This window comes from Cuculus canorus, chromosome 1, assembly GCF_017976375.1.
Source record: "Cuculus canorus isolate bCucCan1 chromosome 1, bCucCan1.pri, whole genome shotgun sequence".
Taxonomy (NCBI): domain Eukaryota; kingdom Metazoa; phylum Chordata; class Aves; order Cuculiformes; family Cuculidae; genus Cuculus; species Cuculus canorus.
In genome coordinates, this window is record NC_071401.1 from 93172710 (window position 1) to 93197460 (window position 24751).

General features: G+C 40.6%; 1 long non-coding RNA gene across 1 annotated transcript; it reads left to right on the forward strand.

Moving 5' to 3' along the window:
* The first annotated feature begins 10611 nt into the window (after positions 1-10611).
* On the forward strand, positions 10612-23765 carry LOC128850967 (uncharacterized). Its single transcript, XR_008448241.1, has 3 exons — positions 10612-10684; positions 15393-15488; positions 23375-23765. It is a non-coding gene; the product is annotated as an uncharacterized LOC128850967 (long non-coding RNA).
* Positions 23766-24751: the final 986 nt, after the last annotated feature.

A 24751-nucleotide genomic window follows, 5' to 3' on the forward strand; every position in this document is an offset into this window, starting at 1 on the left:
GTGCAATGACAGGAAGGTGCTACTAAAAAAATAGGCCTATTTTCTTCTGCATGGGAGAAGTTTCCTGTCCAGAGCTGACTGTACCTGGGATTGGTAGGTGGACATTTACTGTGAGAGATAAGGGTACTTTTTTGTCTCATTTCCATTTGTTTGTTTCTCATCCTATCTGGGAGTATGTGTCTGCTGTTCCCCAGCCTCTTTTGCTTTTCCCATAGCTTCATACTTTGGGCTCCTCCCTATCATGTGAGAGGGGACAGGTCATGGACAAAGGTAGAGATTGGTCATGTCCTACACACCAAGCTCTATTTGTCCCTGTTTTACCAAGGTAGGTTTGGAAAGGACCAGGCAGGATCTCAAGGCTACCATGTTGAACAACATGCTAGAATTCAGGACATACCTTCCATCTGGAGCCTACCTGACCTTGAAGGAAACACTTCCATCTATTCTTCTTTGTGGGGAAAAGGAAATTCCAGAGACGTGAACAGACTACCTTCAGATCACCCTTTGTATTGCAGAGTCGGCATCCTCCATAATCCTAACCAGAGCTTGATCCAGCTCCCATAGCCAGACTGTGTAAGGCAAGAACAGCACAGTATCTCTTGTATTGTGCAAACTGACATTCATTTTTCAAAATTACCAGGGAGTGTTGTGCAGCAGACTTTTTTATGTGCCTCATTATACTTTTTTTGGCTAGTGTATTACAGGCTGCCATATGGCTCAATATAAAAATCTTTATGGATATCTGCTGTCTCTCATAATACATAAAGATATGTTAATTAACACTAATTAAATCAATCTAAAACATATATGAAATGTAGCCCTACAAATTAGATAATTGAAGTATGTTGGCCAAGTCCTTAGCTTTTGGTTGAATGCTAACTGTTCAAAGTTGATGCCTCGTGAAGGCACCAGTAACACTCTCCTACTCTGCAAGTGCTTATGCTGTGCAGATGTTCATACTGCTGTTTAGTTTTCTTATTTTTTGAAGGTACAAGAACAGGAACGTAAGCACAGCTGGGAAAATTAGTTGCAGCACAACAGCATTTCTTGCTGATGCTCTGAATGGGTGAATTTTTTATTGAGTGTCCTTCTGACATCAGTGGGCAATTTGGATTCACAAGCCAAACCTGACCTATGCCGTAGCAGGGCTGAATTTAAAAACTGAGTTAGGAGGTAGGAAACAGAAACTGGATTTGCTTACATGGCTGTATCTAGAAAGTTGTTGTTCAGAATACTGAGAAAGCACAAATTATTGTCACAGATAGAATGTCTCTGCTCAAGGAATTTCACTTTATTTATTGCCGTTTAATGTATGCCATTAATTACTGACGCAGACATTGAAAAAAAGATGGGAAGACGAACAATTAAACAAACACTTAGGTAAATACTTTTCCTCCCCTTTCCTAGGATAAACTTCAGTCCAGAACCTCTGCTCCCTTCTTCCTAGTCTTCACTTCCCTTGCCCTGTATGTTACAGTGAGTCCTCACTGACTCCTTCGGGCAAGTGGTGGGCAGCACAGAACATTGGGTCAGTGTGTAATGGTTTCTTTCTGCTGGTACTCGCTTCTTGCTCTTTTCCTCTCCTGTTCCTTGCTTCTCTCCGCTCTAGTCTGGGATCCTCCATGAGCCACTCTTCCCTTGGGGATGCCCCTGCTCAGACATAACTTATCTGTGAGCTGCCATACAGTGGGCCTGTCCTTGCAACGGTGTACATTGGCCACAGGCTGCAGTCTCCCAGGACACGCTCAGCCAGCGTGGCTACCCACAGCCGCCCACCCTCTTGGATGCTCTTGCTGTAGTGTGAGTCACCCACAGCCACAGCCTTTTTGGGGTCTCCCTGCATCAGCATGGGTCACCTGTAGCCACAGTCTCCAGGATGTTCCTGCTCCAGCATGGGTTGCCCATGAGCTGGAGTCCCTCCTAAGGAAGCTGCTTCTGCCAGGAAATGTGTCACTAATTGTGTCCCCGCTAACATCTGTCCCCTCTCCCTTGCTATTCCTCCAAATCTGTCTCTTTACTTTCTCTTAATGAGTGTCTTTTGATGTGTCCTCGTGTGTCTCCTGTCCCCAGTGCTTGCCACCATTTCTTAAATACATCTGAGCAGAGGTGCCACGTGCTCCTCTGATTTCTTGAGATTTTGAGACATGGGTTATTTTCATCTGTCTGGATGTAGCTGTGATCAGCCCAGGGCCGTTCACAGCCTCCTCTCACACAGATCACCCCTGCAGTCCAAATCCTGCCAGCTACACTCAGTGCAAGTATTCCTGGTGGGGCATAAAGAATGTCCTATAGGTGCCTATACAACACAGAAAGTTTTACAGATCTTTGTTATCCAGAAAGAAATAGTCAATGTAGCACTTAAGAAAACAATGATAAAGAAGAAAAAAAGAAGAAAAAAGCTTTTTCTTTTTCTAAAAGATTTCTCCAGGTTGTATATTTTCTTTCAGATTACTTATTTATTTTAAGGAACCAAAGGGTTTGCTGACAGAGGCATAAGACCTTTTATAGGCTAAAATAACAGCAATCTGTCTCCTGCTGTAACTCTCTGGCAGCTACTAAATCAATGACAATAAAACATCAATGGTTAACACTGTACATTTTATTCCCCAAAAAATAAGCTATGAGGGTCCTTTTTGTTATGCTATAGTTATAAACAAAAGGGGACTCAGTTTAAAATTGGGCATTTGGCAGCTGCATTACATAGGAAAACGTGACATCTTAAACCAGCACTTTTAGAGCCAGATCCATAAAAAAGTGTGAGGGCTGAATGACAAAATTCCTGACTTTGGCACTGATTTTCTGTTTGACCTTGAGAACTCACTTTCAACCTTTGATGAAGGCAGGGCTGTTGCTATTCTCCCATTGGTAAAATGAGAATAGCATCAGTTTTGGATCAGTTATTTGAGGGTCCCTGGCGGAAAGCACCGAGCTAGCATTGATTACAGCAGTTCTGTTATAAATGTTGGCTGTAGCAAAATTCAGTTTATAGTTTTCCCACAGAAGCAGGAGAATCAGCATTGTGAGAGAACTTGTAAATGATGTGGAGTAACTTGGTTTTCTAGTTCAATTGATTTTGGTTGCTTACAGATAAATCCTTGTTTGGAATTGAGTGATACAGCACTTGCTTGGCTGGGTTTTTTTGTACTAAAGTTACTGAGTAGTAAATTTTGATCCTTGTGGTGTTCTTTAAAAGAATAGAAAGCACTAGTAAAATATTACATCTGCTTGGAACACATTTTAAACAGTGGATTATTTGTTGTTTACGAGAGAAGTACCTATATGTTTTCTGAAACAAGACTGTATAAACACAAGATAGAACTTGGCCAACAGTGCAAGAAGGAACAATTAAAAAAGGATTCGGAATTAAAAATCAGCAACGTTGCTTACATAGAAGAAGGAGATGTAGGAGCAAGATTCACTTGTTCTTAGGATTCATTTGCTGTGGTTATCTTGTACAATGTAAATGACGTAGGTGTCTACTGAAGGATGGTCATAGAACTGGAAGGGACATCTAGAGGTCATCTAGTCCATTCCCCTAAATCACGTAAATCTATATGCTTTCTGACAGACATTTCTCTAACATATTACTAGCCCTCCAGTGATGGAGAGACAGCCTTAGCAGGAAATCTACTTCATTGTTTCACTAGGCTTTCCAGTAAAATATTTTTCCTACTGTTTCTTTCTCGCTGTAAATTAAACCTTCTCTCCTAGCTACTATTTCCATGAAGAATAGATTATTCCCTTCCTTTTTGTGACAGCTATTTATTTGAAGATGGCTACCCTGTATGTCTTTAGTTCTTATTTTCAGCTGAATATCTCAGTTGTTTTGGTATTTCCTGCCCTTTGGCCTCCTTTCTTCTAGTACACACTTCCCTGGAGTGCAATGGCCCAGCCCAGCTGCGTTGTTGGCAGTGCTGAGTAGTCTGGAAAGATCAAATTATGTCTCAAAAATCTTATTTCTGTTTCTGTACCTCAGTATGCTATTTGCCATTTCCACAACAATGTGATGCTGCTGACTCATGCTCAGTTTGTCATTGACTGTAACACCTACACCCTTCTTTGCTGAGCTGTTACCTAACCTTTTTCTCCCCATCCTGTGTTTGCACAGTCTGTTGTATGTAGGATATTGCAATTGCATCTGTTGAATTTTCTTTTTTTTTAACATGTTTTCAAAGTTCACAAATATAGTTTTTCATTCTATTCCTAAATGTCTATGGTTTCTTCTAGCCTTATTCCATGGTCATAATTACTAAGGAAAACAATGAACTGGACTGCGTCTAGGGTATACGTATGAAGACAGTTCCTTCTAGACCGAATTTTATGACTTGCTTGTGTAGATGGTATGTCAGTCCATATATAAAAATATCTTATTAAAGTCACAAGTGAGGACATTTTCTGCCTCTTCTATATCCGCAAGATCCCTAATACTTTTATAGACAGAAATTAAACTCTTTTGAAAGAAAAATCTTATTGAAGTTTGCGAGTATGTTCATTTTCTCCAGAATATTTATAGGTTGGTAGTTACAAAGACCAGTCTGCAGTTTCCTTTTTTAATGTTTTCCCTTTTTAATGATGTGCAATGTTTTGCACCATTGCAGTCTTCCACTGCAACCTCACCTGTCCTCCTCCTGTCCTCACAGATAACTACCAGTGCTTTTGAGGTTGCTTCTATAGAAATCCTAGGATGAAGTCCATTAGGCTGAACCAATTACTGTTTTCTTTCTTCTGTAAGGGAATGATCCTTGATTCTCTCTTTTACTAAGTCCTTTTGTAACTAATAGTTACAAGTTAGTTTACAGGGTATGCTTTTCTAGGGAAGACTTGATGCAAAAAGGTCATAACCATCATGGTCTTTTCAGCATGATTTGTTGGTCACTTTCCCCGTCTGTTAAATAGCAGAGTAACACTTTGTTTCTAGCAAACAAAGCTTTTATCAATCTCTCTCTTACTAATAATGTATTTATGGAATGATTCTTGTTACCTTCTCTGTCTCCTGCTCATTGCTTTCTCCTTTATCCTTATGTGTTTATGTTATTCTTTTATACTTGGCTACCTGATATATTGTGTTCCTCTGTCTTATATCAGACATCAATGAGCAGCTCATGATGTATCTTAATTGGTCTATTATGCATGGAAGCAAAATAAAGCATAAACATTTTCAGCTCTTGATAATTTTTGCCTAAATTGCTGCCATACTATAAACATCAGTTACTGAGATCCTTTATCATTAATAATTCTGGGAGATTTGACAAGGTGAATGTTCAGGACTCACGTTTTTGCCCTTGCATTCATACTAAAAAAAAAATGCCTATAAAAACACTCCTTGGTATGTTTAGACGTAGTGCGACCTGTGGTTTAGTCTACTCCTCTGATAGTGCTCTATGGCCAAAGAGAGAAAAGATCTGCTATTGATACCACACATCTTACTATCCAGTGGTTCATAATTAAGACAATACAAATGACTAATAACAACACTAATATATTCAAGAGCTGACTTCAGTCTGTAGATCAGTTTTAGATCCGTATTTGTACTGCCAAGGTTCAGTGTGGTAAAAGCTGCAGTGGTTTTATGCTAATGACAATTGTGTGCAACTCCTAATGAGGTGAGCATAGTGGCTTATATTAAGTGCTGTAATTCAGCATCTCATTGTATATGAAAATGAAAGAGGTTAATACATTTGTACTGAACATACTTGCACATCAGTTAAAGTGGAGGTACGATAACAAGACAACTCAATTAGCTAAAGTGAATCCCAAAGATCTAGTCCTATCTTGCTTGAGAAATGTCACCTAACATTGTAATATATTACTAGGAAACATACTGTTTGATCATGTCAAAAGCCACCAAGGAACCAATGTTCAGATAACCTGGAGATATGCTGTCAGAAAACATGTGAAAGGAAATGCAAAGAGACTTAAGAGAACTAATTTGTAGAGTTTTAAATTAATGCAACTCATCAAAATAATCTAAGAAATATTCCTTTAAAATGAAAATGAAAAGCATATGACTTTAGATGACTAATTTCATTAGTTTGACTAATGTTCGTTGAGGATTTTGAAGATTTAAAGCACTATATGAGGCTAAGTGTTCTTTTAGACTGCTCTAGGGCTGGATAAATAATCTCACATTTCTCACCTGCCTACATTCTGTGTTTCCACCCCCTCTGCTCACAATCTGGGTTTTGCTACTCTCCCTGGCCTAGTGTCTCAGTATGTACTGACTCCTCCTTCTTAGTGCCAAGATGCACTGAGGAACAGGCTAGAAATAAAGGCACAGACAGATTCGTGTTTACTTTGTACACATACTCAGACATTATGTAATTTCTATAAGTCCTTATGCATACACTAAACAACACATTTGCAGGGAAATGGAAGTAAGTTCCATTTTTAAGTTCAGTGCACATGATATGGAGCTGGAACCTGTGCTTGGATATTGTCTTGCAAGATGGTTAGTCCCCAAAGCAAAGACCAAAACAATGCTTTGTACAGAACGGATAGCAGAGGTTTCCTGGCATTCCTGCACATTGTTGTTAAGTAAGCAGGAGTATGCTGCTTGATAGCTCTTAGTAAGTCCTCGTTTCTGCAGGAAAAAAAAAAATTATTCCTGCAAGGCTTCATAATTTGGCTAACTGCTCAGGCCTAACATTGAGTCCTTGGAGACATCATGAAGAGGCCTTCATTCTGCAGCAAACAGATTGGAACTGCAGTGATGATAATTGTAATTATCGTGAGCATAATAAATAAATGGTAATGCATTATGCTAGCTTTAGGAGCTTGAGTAATCTGGCAAACAGCTTGCTGCACTCTATCACACAACAATGATATTCACTGCCAGCCCAGGAAGTTTACCTAGGGGCTGTGACTCATGTTTGTTTTGAAAGGCATGGCATTAAAGGCCTGTGAATTATGTCTGTTGTGAAGAACATTGCATTTAAGTAATTACAAATGCAAAACTAAAACAAATTCACAAGGCAAAAATTGATCACACACTTTAAGTCTTTATTTTTCTCTATATAAGTTTTTGCCACTGGGGTGGATTTCATTTCATTGGACTGTTTCACTTCTAGGGTATCGGTACTGTATGTCTACTGGCACAGACATGTGACCTGCTGCCCTTGTTAGGCGAGCTGGACATCTCCTCCTTCCTGCCAGAACATGGTGGGGAATGGAAGTGCTTAGGAAACCCAGGGAAAGGTGGGACGCTTGACAGAAAAGTCCTGGTCAACAGAAGGAGCATATCTTTCATATCTCTTCTCTTGCCACCTCTTAAAAACCCTGTTTAGCAGTCCTTGGGATTCATACTGGATCATAACAGAGTGGGGCTGAAGGACTAGTCTAGGGGCTTGGCTAGTCCAGGGGCTTGGCTAGTCCAGGGGCAGATTGCTGCCAAAGATTCCTGTGCTCTGATCCCTTCCTCAAGTTGCAGCTGGGTGTTGGGTAGCAGACCCAGCCAGCCAGTAGGCCTGTATGTGACATAGGAGAGAGACTTCATCTTTGCTTTGGAAATATGTGAAATACCAGCTGAGCTGCAACTGCGTTGCATGTCTCTAGTAAATGCATGATGCTTGAAGTATCCTTAGAATCATTTTTGTGGAGCAGGTATAAAGTAATTTCCATCAACAAAGTGCTTCTGTCAACAGAACCACCAATCACTTCCCACGGTGTACCTCACCACTTCTGCTTCCCTCCAGAAGCCTGTATTTCCAAAACCCCGCAACTATACCCATTTAATTTTGACAGCCTCCATGGTTTTGTTCACAGTCACAAGCCAGTTTTCATTGCCTCCTCACTAACATGCTTACAGCAGCAACCGTCTTACAATGAGGCAGAAGAGACTTTCTCCAAAATCACATAAGTTTGTGCTGTAAGAGAAGTTCAGTTTACCAGGTCTGATCCATGCTCATCAGCTGCAGTAGGACAGGTTTCCAAGGTGCAGACTTTTCACTGCTGTGGACAGTCTGCAGATTTTGAGGGCTTACCTGCTCAGTGAAAAGGATCTTATAAACCAAACCCTGTAATTTTGAAAATATGTAGCTTCTTATCTGTGAAGTCCTAATGATTTAAAATGAACAGTAAGAGGGAAACAGTTAAGAGACTAGAGCATGTTTCATATGAGGAGAGGCTGAGAGACCTGGGACTTCAACTAGAAAAGAAGATTTAGGGGAATCTTATAAATGAATAAATACCCAATGGAAAGGGATGCAGGAGCCAGGCTCTTCTCAGAGGTGGCCAGTGGCAGAGCAAGAGGCAATGGGTGCAAATGAAAACACAAAATTCCATCTGAACACAACAAAACACTTTTTCCTGTGAGGGAAGTCAAACACTGGCACAGATTGCCCAGAGAATCTGTCAGATCTCCTTGGAGATATTAAAAAAATGGCTGGACACAGTCCTGGACAATCTTGTCTAGCTGACCTTGCTTGCACTGTGTGGTTGAACTAGGTGATCTCAAGTAGAATCTTCCAAACTGAACAATTCAGTGATCCTAAGAAAGTAGGAATAATTACCTAAAATCTTCAGGAATGGCTCATACTTCTAAGAGTGGTTTCGTGAGTGACTCAATTCAGCCTAAGTCCAGGCTGCTAACAGTCCTGTCCCACTCGCTGTCACTGGGTACATCTTTCTGGCAGTCTTTAAAAGCCATGAGAATTAGACTTTTCAGCCTTTGGGAATCACTGACTTACTTTCACCAAAGCATTATATTTGCTCTGACTGTGGGAGCTGGCCACTGGGTGAGCCTGGATCTGGGGAATGCTGAAGATTGCTTTTACCTGCTACTTGAGCAGAGGAGATATGTCATGGAAGGTAAGCTAATACGTGGTGTTGTAGTAGGGAGAAGGTGTTGGGAGATATTACACGTGCACTTGTTCTTGTCTGAGAAATTACAGATGTTTATGTTTTTCTTTAAAGAGAGATACATTATTATAGAAATGGTTTCTCCTACTGTTTATCCCACCTGTAGCCAACTTCATCAGTTACTAACAAAAAAAAAGGTCACCTTTGTGCTCAGAGGACATTCAGCGCCAGTGTTCTGCTGTTTTAATGCTGTAACAGGTATATGAAGAACCCCTAAAATAAAGTGCACAACCTGAAAACACATCCATATCACAGATAGCTAGTTAGTCAAATATCATGAATGGTGCCTTAAGAGGAAAGCTTTAGAATAGGCTCTAATAACTAAGAAAAAATACAACTTTGAGTCTTATTTTTTCCTTTAAAACTTGCCCCATATAACATGTAGTATATAGGCCACTGAAAAAATTAGTTTTGCTTTTGCTTCTGATGCTGCAAACAATTGGGCTGGCGCTTAGTGGCTTTGCTAAACTGGAGCCAGAGCAAAGAATAAATTATAGCTCCAATCACTTCTCGTGTGCTGCAGAACTGCACGTTTCGGTGGTGTGCTCCCTGGAACTGTGGTGGGTGAGCTGTCATGGTAGCAAGATACCTAATGCATGGGCTCACTCCAGCAGCTTCTCCTCCCTGCTCTGGTCTTCTCCACTCCATGCACACCATCTAGTGTGCCTTGGGTTCAAGCAGTGATGCTACTAGAAACATGACTTTGAGGTAAACTGGGAGATTTATTTTTTATCAGCAAACCCCATTACCTCTGCCAGCCTTCTAGTTTCTCACTCAAAGTGTTGTTTAGAGTTACTGGCAACATTTGCTATTGCCAAGCTTTTAGTCAAGATGAGTCAGACTAAAATAGGCGTCGAAGAGTAATGCATAAGACTTGGGAAAACAAGATAAAAACCTCTCATGCTTACCTTCTAGCTTCTGAGATATTCACAGCACATTTGTTAGACACTTCTCTGAAAACTTGCAGGCTAGAAATAGTTTTGAAAAAACAAGTATGTTAGGGTACTGATGTGTTCACTTGCCTGTAGGACTTGAGACATCACAGAAAGCACCAAAGCTAACCAGGACAAGCTGAAAATTGCTGCTGGTGCTGGGTGCCCCAAAAGTCAGTTGGAGCTCTACACAGTAGCTCTGGCACTGTCAACAGCCTTCTGAGGTGGAAGGCAGTCCATGTCCAGGGCACAGTGGTGCCATTTCAGATGTGTGACCTGTTCTTCTCCTGGGTCTCCTTAATATGGTGAGATCCGAGATGTTTTGTTCCCTTCCCGAATGAAGAAAAAGATTCAAAAATTCACTTGCATTTTTTCTTCATTCACACAATGTTTTGTTATTGGTTTTCTACTACATTTATAATAATTAACTTGGTGTCATATTTTCAGTCAACATTAATTAAAAGATATCTAGTATTTAGTACGTGTAGCCCTTCCATCTGTCAGAGGGGCTGGCATGAATACATAGGAATGCTTTCAGGAACATGTTATGTTATTACTGTGCATCATTCACGTGTGATACTAATGATGCATATTGCTTTATCTATATAATACATATATAGATAAAGATTGCAGTAACAGAAATTTCACACAGCAATAGCGAATCATCTCCTGTAACCAGGGAATGCTATGTGATTAGGTATAGTGAATGTGAAGTAATAGATACTAAAAGCAATAGTTCAAAAATACATTTCCACTTTATAGGGTGGTAGCTCAGTAATAATCCCTCCAACCATCAATGGGATGTGTTTTGATTCACAGTTCTATTACAGAAACTGCCTATTTCTCTGTCAAGGCCTTGCCTCAGAAGATTCGCAGTTGATCCCCATGAAAAACAGGTGAGTGGATTTTACTCTCATTATACTGCCTTTAGTTGTATGGTAGTGTGCTGTGAAAATATGATGCTGGAAAAGGAGACGACAGAAAATATGAAGTTTTAACAGCCCTTAAGCATCAGAAATCAGTCTCCTTGGGCAGCAGGCTAGCCAACATCTGCCTCTGAAGCAGTTGATGCTAGCCACTGCTAGCAAGGGGCTGAAACAGAAGGGCTTTGGATCTCAAGTTCGGTGGTTCCTACTTGTAAAATAAGTATCAGAGGGGAAAACCCCCAACAATCCTACCCTATGACATCTGGGTAAATAAAACTTGGAGTGGAAAGCGTGCAGACCAGTGGAGAAGCTAGAGAAGAACAGAAAAATTTGTGTCAGGGAGGGATTTAAGAAGGACAGCTTTTCAGAACCTGCTCATATGAAGTCAAACTAATGAAGACAGCTGGTAAACATGATATATGCTACTGTTTTCTGCTTTGTTGGCAAAACAAGAACTGGTTGAGACTTTTGATGAACATTCACTGTTGACTTTTAGCAAGGAAGTTGCATACTACAGGATTAGCTAATGATATGCTAATTTTTAGGAACAGTAATTAGTTTAACTCCAGAAAGTCTAAACTGGCTCAACTGACACTGATCCTAAGAAGACTCCTGGGAAAACTTCTTCCTTACCTTGAGTGAGGCAAACATTAAAATATGGTTGTGCTTATGTGTGATGTAATTCAACACTCTTTCCCAGCAGGATAAGTATTCTCTGACTTCATAGTTTTTAATAAATCAAGAAGTCATTGTTGATGTGATTTACTTTGATTTCTTGGAGCTATCTGAATGTCTTCTCTCTGTCCCTTTGATAAACAAAAAGATGAAGACAATACAAAGGCAGCACTAAGGTTGGTTAAAATCAGCCTAGCTCATGGACCATGGGAGTAATGCAGGTAATAAGGGTGTTAACATAACGTTTCCCTGGGAATCAGTTCTTGGTTCAGTGCTGCTTAGTATCTTCAGATCTAATCACAATAAATCCCAGCTAATGACACAGACATAAACAAACAGGAAAGAGATCTGGTTACTGACACAGACTCACCTTGATCTCTTGAGGAGGTGGGTTCATCTGAACAATGTGCATGTTACAAATGAGACATGCCAGGGCCCACATCCAAGGACAAAGAAAGGAGGTCTCACTTGGAAGATGGAGCAGTGCGTTCCCAAGGCGGTAGATCTGCAAAGGAGTCAGAGGCAATAGCAGGTGATCAATCAAGCATGAGCTGCAGTGCAGCGACATAGCTAAATAGCAATGAAAAAAGGAGGCAGGAGGGAGTACTTCTGATTATTAGCAAGATCACTCTGGGAATACCATCTGTTCAGGTGTCAATGCTTTAACAAAAGAATGTTGACAAGTTAGAGATGATGAACCATGTGAGGTCTGCACGATTTACCTTAGCAGAGAGGAAGCTGCAGCTCTTAAATAGTAGTCAAGATAATAAAAAAAATCGTATTTAAAATATTAAACACTTCAGTCTGATGGAAGTTTGCTATGTAAAATGACCTGAAGTTTCAAAGATATGGAATAGCTGCAGCTGCTGTTAGCATAAATAAGATTTGCAGGTGCTCCACACCTCTAGGAGCATTTCTCCTTAGGACCTTAGACATAAAGCCAGGAACATGAATTTTATTGACTGGTTCTGAAATTCTCATTTAGATTTAGGGAATACTAAAAGCAAGATAATTTTGCCTCACATCTTGAAGCCATCTTTCCTTCCTAACCGACGAAGAATCTCCCTCTGTTCCTCAGGTAAAGGGAAGACACCTCCCTAGGCTCCTGCAAACCATCCTGGCCTTAGGTGTGTGCACCTTTAGCCTCATTAGACAGACGAACTTACTTGTTTTCTCAAATCCCCAAGTGTCAGTTCCAGCAGAGCAATCTGCTTGCTATGCCAATCTTCCAATCTAATCTGACTGATAGTATTGCAGACTTTTTTCTCTACTCTGTCCAAGCCTGAAACTTTCACCTGAATATCCCCATTATGAGGAAATAATAATTTGGCTAGGGATCCCAAGTTAATATCTCTGAGATGTACTTTGTCAGGATGTTAAATGATTTTTCTTAATGGCAGAATAGCAAATAAATGTACGTTTCTTGCCCCTAGCACTAAGCAACAAGGCAAGGAAAAAATGCGAGGTTATGGCTGTGGTTGACACAGGAGTTTAGTACAGCTTTACAAATCTTTCCTTCAGATACATTTACCAGTATCTATTCAAGGAGCTGCACAGAACTACTGAGGGCACATTGGCATGTTCTCTTGAAGTCCTAGCACTGCTCTTTGAGGAAAATGCATCACAGAAATATTTCAGGTATCGTGCTGCCCATGACTCATGCATAATGCTGTCAGTCCTGTAACATTTTCTTTTGAACAGTGTTTTTGCCTACAATCTGGGACCCTAAGTCCTTTTCAGAGTTCCTGGTAACAATGTGTCTGCTCTTAAAATAGAGCACCTGGCAGCAGAAGTAGGCACTGAGCTCTCCCATGCAGCTGTCTCACAGGTAAGAAGCAACACCTTGCGCTGAAGCCATCTGGACTCAGTGCCAGGACCATGGGCAGGCGGGTGAGGACTATGCCCCAGCAGTGAAACATATTTTCCCACTTCAAAGAGCAAGGGTTATAAGAAAGACAAGCACCAAAGAAAACAGAGAAGTCTTTTACTTGGCTGCTTTTCACAAGAGTAGGGTCATGTCGGGAGTTATCATACACGAAGGAATTAAGTCATATGATGCAGAATAGGCTGTGGGGTATGCCACCCACTGGGGCCTCTGTCACTACAGTGTCAAGTCTGATGCCTGAAGGTCCCTGAAGTTGAGACACACTGAGGAAAACCAACAAAAATGAAGGGAGATTGCTAATGAACTGCTTGAAGGGAAGGAAGGGAATTGCTAATGAAAGAATGAATGTTTAGTGGCAGATCTGTAAAAAGGGAAAAGAAGTGTTAGCAGATTGAAAATAAGAAGTGATCCCAGCTTAGATAGTAATTTTGGAGGGCTATAATATTTTTCTTCATAAAAGCTTTTGGCAGAAACCGGCTTGTTTTCATGCAGTTTTTAATTTCCTTGAGAAATAATAGGCTTTTCCTAGAACACCAATTAAAGGAAAGTCCTCTCTGCAAAGCTTTCAGTTTTCAATACTGAAAGCTTCCTTTGTTTACCAAGAAAGACTATAGAAGGAAGAAAAGTCCAGCTCCCTAATTTGAGTGTTCAGGTGTCAAACAACATCCACAAAACAACCATTTATACCATCTGATTAAAAAAGAAAATACCATTCTCCTCCCTTACTCTCTCCCAGTTTCCAACAGCAAACCAGTACCACTATGGGAAGTCAAGAGAAGAATGGGGGTTGTATTACAATGGGAGTAGATCATAGAATGGTTTGAGTTGGAAGGGACCTTAAAGATCATCTAATTCCAATGCCCTGGCCATGAGCAGATACACCTCACACCAGACCAGGCTGCTCAAGGCCCCATCCAAACTGGCTTTGAACACCTCCAGGACGGGGCATCCACAACTCCCCTGGCAACCTGTGCCAGTGCCTCACCACCCTCATTGTGAAGAAATTCCTCCTTATGTATAATCTAAATCTTCCTCTCTCCAACTTATAGCCATTCTTCCTAGTCCTATCACTACAAGCCTTTGTAAAAGGTCCCTCCTCAGCTTTCTTGTACACCCCTGCAGGCACTGGAAGGTTGCTATATCTCCTCAGAGCCTTCTCTTCTCTAGGCTGAACAACCCCAACTCTTTCAGCCTGTCCTCGTAAGGGAGGTGCTCCAGCCCTCAGATCATCTTTGTAGCCCTCCTCTGGACCCATTCCAACAGTTCCATGTCCTTCTTATGTTGAGGATTCCAGAATTCCACAACTGGACACAACACTCCAGGTGGGGTCTCACAAGAGAGGAATGGAGGGGCAGAATCAGCTCCCTCACCCTGCTGGCCACACTTCTTTTGATGCAACCCAGGATACGGTTGACCTTCTGGGCTGCGAGCACACATTGCCGGCTCATATTGATCTTGTCAACCAGCACCCGCAAGTTCTTCTCCGCAGGGCTGCTCTCAATCTCATCATCCCCCATCATGTATGTAAAGTGCAGATTGCCTCAAACAAGGTGTAGGACCTTGCACTTGGCCTTGTTGGACCTCATGAGGTTCACGCAGGCCCATTTCTCCACTTGCCACGGTCCGTCTGGATGACACCCAATCAGTCCAGTGTGGCAACTGCGCCACTCAGCTTGGTGTCATCTTCAGACTTGCTGAGGGTGCACTTGATCTCACTGTTTGTATCATTGATGAAGATATTAAACAGCACTGGTCCCAGTACGGACCCCTGAGGGACACCACTTGTCATGGATCTCCATCTGGACTTTGAGCCATTGAGCACTACTCTCCGAATACGACCATCTAACCAGTTTCTTATCCACCAAACCATCCATCCATCAAATCCATATCTCTCTAATTAAGAGAGAAGGATGTTGTGGGGGACTGTGTCAAAGTCTTTGCAGAAGTCCAGATAGATCACATCCATTTGTTTGCCCATGTCCAATGATGTTTCAGCTCTGGATAGTTCTTTCTTTTGCTTTTGCCAAGTTCCACAGTGAGAAACTTTCTAATTTTTTTTTTTCTTGTGAATAAATACATTTTTCAGAACTGATATTTTTATATCTCCTTCTGTTACAGTGGTTGTTTTCCAGCCCCTCCAGGAAATACTGGATGCATACCTAATGTCTGCCTGGCTCCTAGCAGCTAAGTAACTATGCTGAACACATTTTTCAGGTGAGGAGCTGTCACCAGGATATTACCAGGTAAAGGTGAGCAGTTCAGGCAATCATCGAGAAGGCTTGGGAAACCACTGATTCAGCACTGTAATGTTTAGGTAAATGCTACAACAGCTATTTAAAAGAAAGAAGCCAGACACTTCTTATGTGTGACTCACTAATCACTGTCTGATGTAGTGCCTAGAGTACAAATTCCTTTTGTCATGAAAATGCTGCTCCTTTGATCCCCACAACATCGTTAAATAGTTCTAAAGAGTAAGTAAATCTTTTGGCACACACTGCAAAATAAGCACGTCAGGGTTCAGACACACGTGGGTGTGTTTGTGATGCTGAGAAGATTGATACTGATACAATTTTAGCAGTGGGTGCAGACTGTGCAATACTTTGCTGAAGGAAAGAGAGAGAGATTTTCCATCTCCTTTTCCAAAGTAATATTGCAGAAAATGGAAATTCACACAGTAGCCATGCAGAATTGCTGAACAGAGGCTGCCATTGCAACCAGAACATTATTTTGTCTGTCTGATTATGGCTATGTATTGACACATGGCACATACCCATCAGCATGCTTCCCAAAGCATTTTGAAGGATTTCATCTTTTTTCTCATAATTCAGGTAAAATACATAGATGGTCTTTCTGGAGACACTGACGCTGTTGAAGACATTACCATCTCTTTCCCATGACAAACAGAGGCTATAAACTGGTGAAGCATATGCTTCAGATTGTCCCTGTCTTCAGAGGAACTTGCTGCAGCATGGAGGCACAGTGGGTAGTATCTAGGTTACTCCATTTACCAGCACGTATGTGCATTAGGGTCTGTGAATCACTTCCTCAGCTGCTTTAACACCTGACAGGGGTGTTTCTTCTGGCCCTATGCACATCAGCTCAGTGCTTGGGTTAGGTGTCTTGCCATCACTTTGGAGCTCTGTGGTTAGTAAACATAAGGGGCATGTAATAGTTACCTGTCACAATTTCACCAAAGGTTCCATAGTGTTTATCTAGTAGTTTCACAAGGCTTTAGCTAAAATGGGAAAAGCTTATGAGCCTACTGAAAGAATAATGTAAATCTAAACCATTCAAAGAAGCACGACTCTTTAGAAGTGTAAGAACAGTATTCTCATGCCACATAGTGCTCTGTGTGAAATAAGTTTATACCCTTCCGACATGCCATCTGGCAGCAAACAGTAGGTTGGTTTGCATCCCAGCCTGTGATCTTGCAAGAAAACCTAAATCATGTATAATAAAATGCACTTTTAAAAGACAGTGTTTTCAGTAATGTTCAGTGGAACTAATGGACTTAAAAGTCTTTCCAGTTATCTGTCAGAAAATGTTTTGGTAAACAAGTGTCTGCTCTCATTTGCGATGTGCGTATGAGTAAAGGGATTTATGTCACAGTCAGGCATGCTGTTGTTCATGCGCGTATGCACCCTCTCAGTGTTCAGAACACTCAAATCTGTCTTTGTGCCTGAACCACTACAGTGGGAGGAATCAGATTATGAGTTTGAACTGGTACCCAAAGTATGGGTGGAAGTAGTTGTACGTTTGGGAGAAAATGGAACAAGTCTGCTGTTTTAGGAAGCTAGAGAATGATTGCAGTAAGAGACAATTTATGGAAGTTTATGTGTCTGAGGCCCCCCTAGAACTGCTTTCTCTCTCTGATTTTGACACTTAGATTTTATGGAAGATTGATTCATGTCTATGTTGGGTAAAACATTTTAGTAATGTGATAATCCAAGGAAAAGGAAGTCCAGTGAAAGGAAGTAGTAACTATTAGTTAAAATTGTCAGCAAAACAGTCAAATATCTTTAATGCAGTTGGATTACAAGTAAGTGCATATCTCAAGGAAAATAAATACGATAAAATACATGCTGATAGGTCTATTCTTATTAGGTTTAATATGGAGAAATTAGACTGTCCTCTGGGTGTATAATGAAGTGATTAGATAGAACCTTCTATCTAGCTGTGTACACAGGGCTGCACGGATTTGATTAAGTTTTGTGAAATATAACAATGAAGGCTCATCTTTATGAAGATGAGGATGGGTTAAAATAATTCATGTAGAAATTGCTGTAATTAAAAATGCTCTAACTAGTATCCACAGTCTGTTTGTCTCCTTCCATTAAGGGTGCATCTTCAAGTTTGCATTAATATTCTCTGTGTCTCATTCATGTCTAGGAACCCTTCCATTTGTCACTCCATGTAAATTCAAATTCTAGCCTCCCAATCAATGTTTTGAATCACTGGGATATTGAGTAAGTATATAATTCTTAGCTTAGACACTGAACATCTGTTGCCATTTGTGTCCAATATGTAATTACAGCAGGGGGAGCTGGACAATCGGAGATTAAAAGGATGCTGCTTAATCTTCTACCACATGTTTCCACTTAAAAAGAATAACACACTAGAGAAATCTCATAGCAACTCATGGTATATCAGCTTTGCTCCCTATCCTTGATCAGTAGATAAGGCTTCATTTGATTTCTGTCTGAAATTACCATAGTCCTTGTGTTTGAACGTGGGAGTGTATTCACTTAGGCCTCATGTGGCCCATGTGGTAGGGTTTGCTCTGAAGGACTCCATTCCCTTTTTTCCCAATTAAAACATTGTACCTTGTGATCTTCTTTCCACTTACGTATAAACCTATGTTTGTATGGAGTAATTCTACCAAGAGAGCAGTAGCTTTTGGGAAGAACAGCCACTAGCATCAGCAGAGATGGACATAGTGTGTGCATGTGTCAGCCCATTTAAGTGGGTATCATGATCTTCCTTCAAGCTTTCTCACTGAGCCAGGGAGCATGAGGGATTCCAAACTAGCAAAGAGACCGTGATATGGTTTTCCTTTTTCTCAAGATCAGACTAGAATTTCCAGTGGGGCCACTCAGATGCATTTACAGGAGAGCTAGAAGTAGCAACTGTGGTGCAGTGAAAGCAAGTGTTAAGAAAAGGATGGAAGGCCAGCAGTTGTGGTGTTGAGAGGCATGGTTTAGGGATTGTTAGGAATGGTTGGACTCAATGATCCAGCGGATCCTTTCCAACCTAGTGATTCTATGATTCTATGATTCTATGTGCAGTCATGAAAATGACACACTATGCTTTGCCTTACTACAAAGCAATGTTGCCAACATTCTTTGCAATTGTGTTTAAACAAATGTGTGCCTAAGAGCTGATTCGACGCATTGAGCTTTAAGAAGGGACTGGAAAGAAAAATTGGGTGCTATATAGAGCAACAGATATTCTAGAAACAGTCACTTGGAAAAGGAAATGTCATGGTGGTGTTTGCTTCAGGAGCTTTCTCTTCCAGTGACTTCACTAAAGTGTGAAAATGCATGTTGGGCACAACCAGAGCACACTTGTGAACTGTGCCCCGGGTATGTCCTGTTGGAGAGGCTGATGACAGATCACCTGTGCTAGCTCTGCAGAGTGGTGTTTGGAGTGATTTCTGGGTATTTGGGTGTGCACCAAGATACTGCCACACAGCTCGTACACAGGAGACAGCTCTGACAGCAAAGCTGTCAGGATATTCAGCTCCTTCACAGGAGGAAGGAAGCTGGGGTTTTACATCGCTTCAGGAGATGTGGTGACACGTTAAAGGAGTCCGCCTTTAGGGAACTTGTACATCTTGATTTTACTGGGCAGGGTGCCTAACCACATGGACTGGCTGTGGGTAGGCTGCTAGTGTATGTCTTTCCCATGGTAGCCACGTGAGGTGGTGCAAGTGTGGCTTCAGATGCTGAATAAGGAAGTTAGGTCTGTTCATTAATTGGAAGAACTTTCCATCCTCTGGAAGTCTTTGAAAAATAGGAGTGCAAAGTTGTCTGAAACTGACAAAACAGTACTGTATTTCAGTGAAAAATGTTTCACTCATTTTGTATGTGAGAGGGGAACCTGATTTCACTGCTGTGGTAATAGTAATGCACAATGACACGTGCTCAGTACATATATGGAAGTGTTCTAAACTAATACAGGTTTCACATTTTTTCTGTTAGTTCTGTACTTTTCCCACTACATCCTTCTAGTCTTTATTAAAACTATTTTTTTTAACAGCTAACTTGCTGAAACTTCCATCTCTTCCAATTTTCTTTAGGACAAAAATGGAAAGATTTGTAAAATAGGAAGTACTTTTTTTTCCTGAAGAAAATTGATTTACAACTCCATGCCACCTGGAGAGGATTCTGATTTTTCTAAGAGTAGGCTTTGGGAATTGGAGGGATTTATTCAGAGAAATTTACTGAAACTGGATTCCAAAATGACACATGTATTGAGTTCAGCCCTTAATATTATGGCATGGTAAGGTGGTCTGTCAGACATATACTCTTAAAAAGTGTTTTGCTCCAGCAGCTGGTTATTTTAGCTGCATAGGGACAATTAAAGAACTATTGAATTCTTTTATTTGAAATATAAACGAACAGAGTTATACCCTAAACATCCTCAGGATTTCTTTTTATGTGATACTATGAACACTGAGGTGGAATGAGGAGTGCGCTTTGTTGGGTACGCTAATATAGTCACAAGTAATGTTCATTTCTAGCCTAGTGCTTCTCCCTTCCCATCTTACTGCATTTTACTTCCTCTCCTAGTGCATCTTTAATCCTGGAAAAAAGCAAATCAAGACAGAAGAGACTTGAGCCCAGACTCAAAGATTTCTGAAAGCAATTGGAAGGCATTCTCTTGCCTTCGGTGTGACTTGCAGTCGTCCCTGCCAGCTTTGTAAGCCCTCCTGTGTACGCACCTTCCATACGCCTGTTGTTCTCATTCCTGGGTGGGGATAGGCCCATTGTCTTAGAGACTTCCCAATCCTGCAGCTGCTCACAGTACTGCTAGCAACTGGTAAAATGAACAACAGAGACTAAGCTCCATCTGAAATAGATGTGATGGATAACTTCATGGTAAAGACAATGTCAGGACTTCCTGTGGTCCTTGCCTGTGTGCTATATTGGGTTTGTGTGGCAAGACTTTGGTAGTACGGGTGACACAGAGGTGGCTTGTGCAAGAAGCTGCTAGAAGCTTCCCCTCTGTCCAATAGAGCCAATGGCAGCCAGCTACAAGACAGACCCACTGCTGGCCAAGTCTGAGCCAATCAGTGATGGCGGTAGCATCTCTATGGTAACATTTTTAAGAAGGGGGAAGAATATCTTGTGCAACAGCAGCTGGAGAGAGGAGTGAGAATATGTCAGAGAAACAATTCTGCAGACACCAGCATCAGGGAGGAAGAAAGGCGAGGAGGTGTTCCAGGCAATGGTGCGGAGATTATCCTGCAGGCCATGAAGAAGACCACAGCAAGACTGGCACAGCTCATTCTCAACCAATATTAAATTTGCATCCATAGTTAATACTGAGAAAATATTATTTTATTGCAACATTATTGTTCTCACATTTTTGTGATTATTCACTTTTGGATACCTTTTTTTCTTTCTGGGGTCTATTTTTCCCCCAAATCTCCATCCACCCAACAGAACTTTCATTGCCTCAAAAATATTTCAGATTTTTTTCCTCAAAGTTTACTATTTTTAAGAGGTTATATAATACAGTTTTCTATCATCTATGGTGTTCTTGGAAAATCATGTCAGAAGAAACATTCTTAGCACAGCGGAATTTAATTATGCATTTAAGTGGTGCAGAACCTGTGTTAGTCTGTGGAGCAGAATAATGGTACAAGCATCTTCACAAAGTTTTGCTGGATTTTTCCAAGGTATTTTTCTAAGAGCAGCTTGTGCTACTGTTTTATTTTGGGTATGCATGAAATCTTTACTGATGTAATTTCTTGAATCACATTAACCTCCTCTGAATAGAAACAAATGACAGCATCCAAATGATAGGATTTCATGCATTTGCCTCAAAAAAGTCATAATTGAAACACACATATGTACGTAAAGAACAACAGGCTTTATTGTAGATTGATTGTGTTTCCTTCTTCCTCTTCCTCTAAAGACCTACTTCTTTCAGTGAATTGCAATTTTTTGTTTTAGTGATAGTGATTTGTATTGCAGAATCATTTATTGTCAGTAATGGATATTGAGGTACTCCTATCCTTTTGATAATTCTAACTTGAAGAAGTACTTCCAGTGGAAGATCATAAGGAAAAATCAAGTTTGTCTTCCGGAAACACATTAAAGATGAAGTTTTAGTTTTCCATCAGTCGTCTGCCTCCACTAGGTGATGGCCTGAGTTCAATCTATTTAATATTGTGCAGCAGTTTTGTGGCCAAAGCTAGGCTCAGACCCAGAATTTTGGCTTTTCATGTTTCCCTTAACCATGAGATTGTCCTATAGAGCAATCTAAAGGTTGTATAGATGCACTATTTCACAAATGGGTCAGGCTGTTTGAACAGGGAAATATGCTTTATTTTTACAATGATGTGAACCTAGGTCCTTAAAAGCAGAATGTATTCTCTGCCTTTCTTTCCTCCAAAACACACTTTTAGAAAATGATTGCAAATTCTTACGGAACGATTATAGTGACAGCTGAGAGAAGCCTCCAGCTCTGCAAGAAAATGATTGATGGTCAGTGGTGAAGACCTGCATATTGCATCCCTGTTGAAATGCATTCATTTAATCTCAGGGGCATTCATTTAATCTAAACTGCATTCTGCAAACTCGAGCACACTGCTCAAGTTGAAGGGAATTTTTTTTTTGACAGTATCCATTTGTGGGAAATAGTGTGTAACACAGAGCATGTATTACTAAACCTCTCTCAGAGTAGAAAGATCTGGGAATTTGCTGGAGATGAGATGTACTTCCAAAGTCCCATTCCTTAAAATGCAGGTAAAAATAGCCAAGCTTTTCCTTCGCAGGCATCACTTAATTTGTGCTCTGTCAGTGCAAGCCAGTTAGTATTTCAGGGGCTACAGAAATTGCAACTTGGATTTCTTTGTAGAAGAGAATTTTATCTCGTCTCATTAGCTTCTTTCTAAGTTCGTATTTTTTTCCTCTGACAAGTAATGTTTGCAAATCTTCCAATCTCAAAAACTCCCTAAAACTTTACAGTACAGTAGCTGGTTTAGTGTGTTTTTCCATTGACTCCATCACACTCTGCATCAGGCCAATAATGGCATTTGTCAGTGTATCCATGTACTATATCGACCTGTATCATGCCAAATTTCATCAGTGTGTTTGCCGTTCCTAACCTCTTTGGCACAGTAAGCATGTTATATAGTTGGCAGTGCTTGAAAATTGCACAGCTTTGTGGTGCTAGGCACATAATAATACTATTTTCTATCTGCTAATGGAAGACATGAAGTTCTTTTAACGAATCTATATGCTGCTGTTCTGATGGGGGCATTTGTCTCCCCAACCCCAATAAAATGGATTTTCTGACATTTCTGTGACCTCTTAGAGAAAGAATTAGGTGCACAGTTACCAAGCAACAGAAAGTCAGGCAACACACTTTCAAAGCCCTCTAATTGCCCATAATAGTAAGAGCAGCATCCACATTCACAAAAGCTTCATATACTTGATACTTATTCTGCTTTGGGAACTCATTTACCTTTCATTATCAGTGCAGTGTTAAGCTGTAGCCACCAAAGGAGGAGATGGGGTCTGAAGGGTCTGAGACTTGGACCTGCTCTGCATATAGAGGGCCATAAGGAACAATTGTCAGTTCCACAATTCGTGCCTCCCATTTTTTTTATCTAGAATATTTTAACTTGCAAGAAGGAAGGTGCATTAAACAAAACCAAAGTGAATGCAAAAAAATAACTTGCAAAGCCTTTCAAAGATTTAAATGAGAGAACAAACAAAGGTTTCTAAAGCACAGTATATTCTGACAACTTATCCTCCAAGGTTTTAAAACTACATATTTCATGATTCAAACAATGAAATCTCATTGAATGGGGGACAATACATGAATACATGTTTGAGTATTTGAAGGACTTATTTTTTTTCCTCCAGCTTGTACCTGACTGCAAGTGAGGAGTCAAACTGTTCCCTCCTTGCATGGCATATCTGGGACACTGCATGACACTCCTTCCTGGAAGTTTTCCATTATCCTTAGAGGCTGAAGAAGTCTCCATCTACTCTTCACAACCCACTTTCCTCAGGAGAATTTAAGAAGTGTTTTTCTTCAGGCACTGCATGACTCCTCATGAAGATCATCATGAAGGGACAGTCTCAGTCTTTGTCACTGGGCCTTTCGGCTTCACCTTATTGTTTCCTGCAGAAGATGATGTTGGCTATAGACTGGGATAAGTGATGGTCACTGGCTCCACTCACTTGGTGCTGTGCCTCGAGGAAGCCCTTTCAATCCTGAGTGGGATAGGTGATATATCTGCACTCTAGGTGTCAGCGCATACTGATGTTTTTCTTTAGAATCAAATAAAGCTCTAGAGCTTCATTCTCATGTCATTTGCTCTGGGGTTAACTCTGGTGCAGCTCATACTGGCATAAGTGAAGACAAGGGCCAGAAGCCAAGTTTCTCGACCCAAGGCCCAAAGCAAAACATACTCTAATCTTGTCATAGCATTCAGAGCAAGAAGGCGTCTTGCATATAAACTGTTCCTCCAATATTTTTTTTATTTTTTTAATTATTATTTTTTTTTCCCTTTTGACTGCACTCCTGTCCTCTAGCCAGAAATGAGGTTTAACCGAATGGTATCATACAGTGGAGGTGAAATGGCCAAGAGCTCAGTCATGCACACTGTCAAATGCTATAGCTCCAGTCCAGCAAAGCCCCTAGGAATACGGACACTTTCAGAGAGTCTCACAAAAGGATATGATACTTCAAATTGAGATACGATTTGCCAAGAAACATGCACACGGGATAGGTGGGTACTCAGTATTTTGAATTGTTAGAGGAAAAGTAAAAGAAGCTGAGGTTAAAGTATCTACATGTACATAGATATTTGAGCTGTGTTTTTTGATTTAGGACCTTTTTACTTTGATGACTGTGTAATTACAATCATTTCCAGTGGAGTTACTTCGAAATTACTATGTAGTTTATTGTATCTGTCTAATTAACTTGTCTCACAACTGTAAGTGGAATGTACCATCATTTCCAGTATGGAAAGCAGTTCTTTGGTACCAGTCTGATAGTTCAAGAATTTTTCTGCTATGTTTTCAATTCTAAGACTAAGCGTTATTTGGAGACATACAGTTTAGAGGCATGAGAGGAAAGAGAGATTTATTGTGTTTGTCTAGTGCCTAAAATGAAGCTATTTTCCCCATGTTTGGTTAACTTATTTTTAATAGGAATTGATCATACTATGAATTAGAGCTTTCATTAGGCACTATATGTTAGAAAAGCACAAGAATTCCTGTCTGAATTTAGAT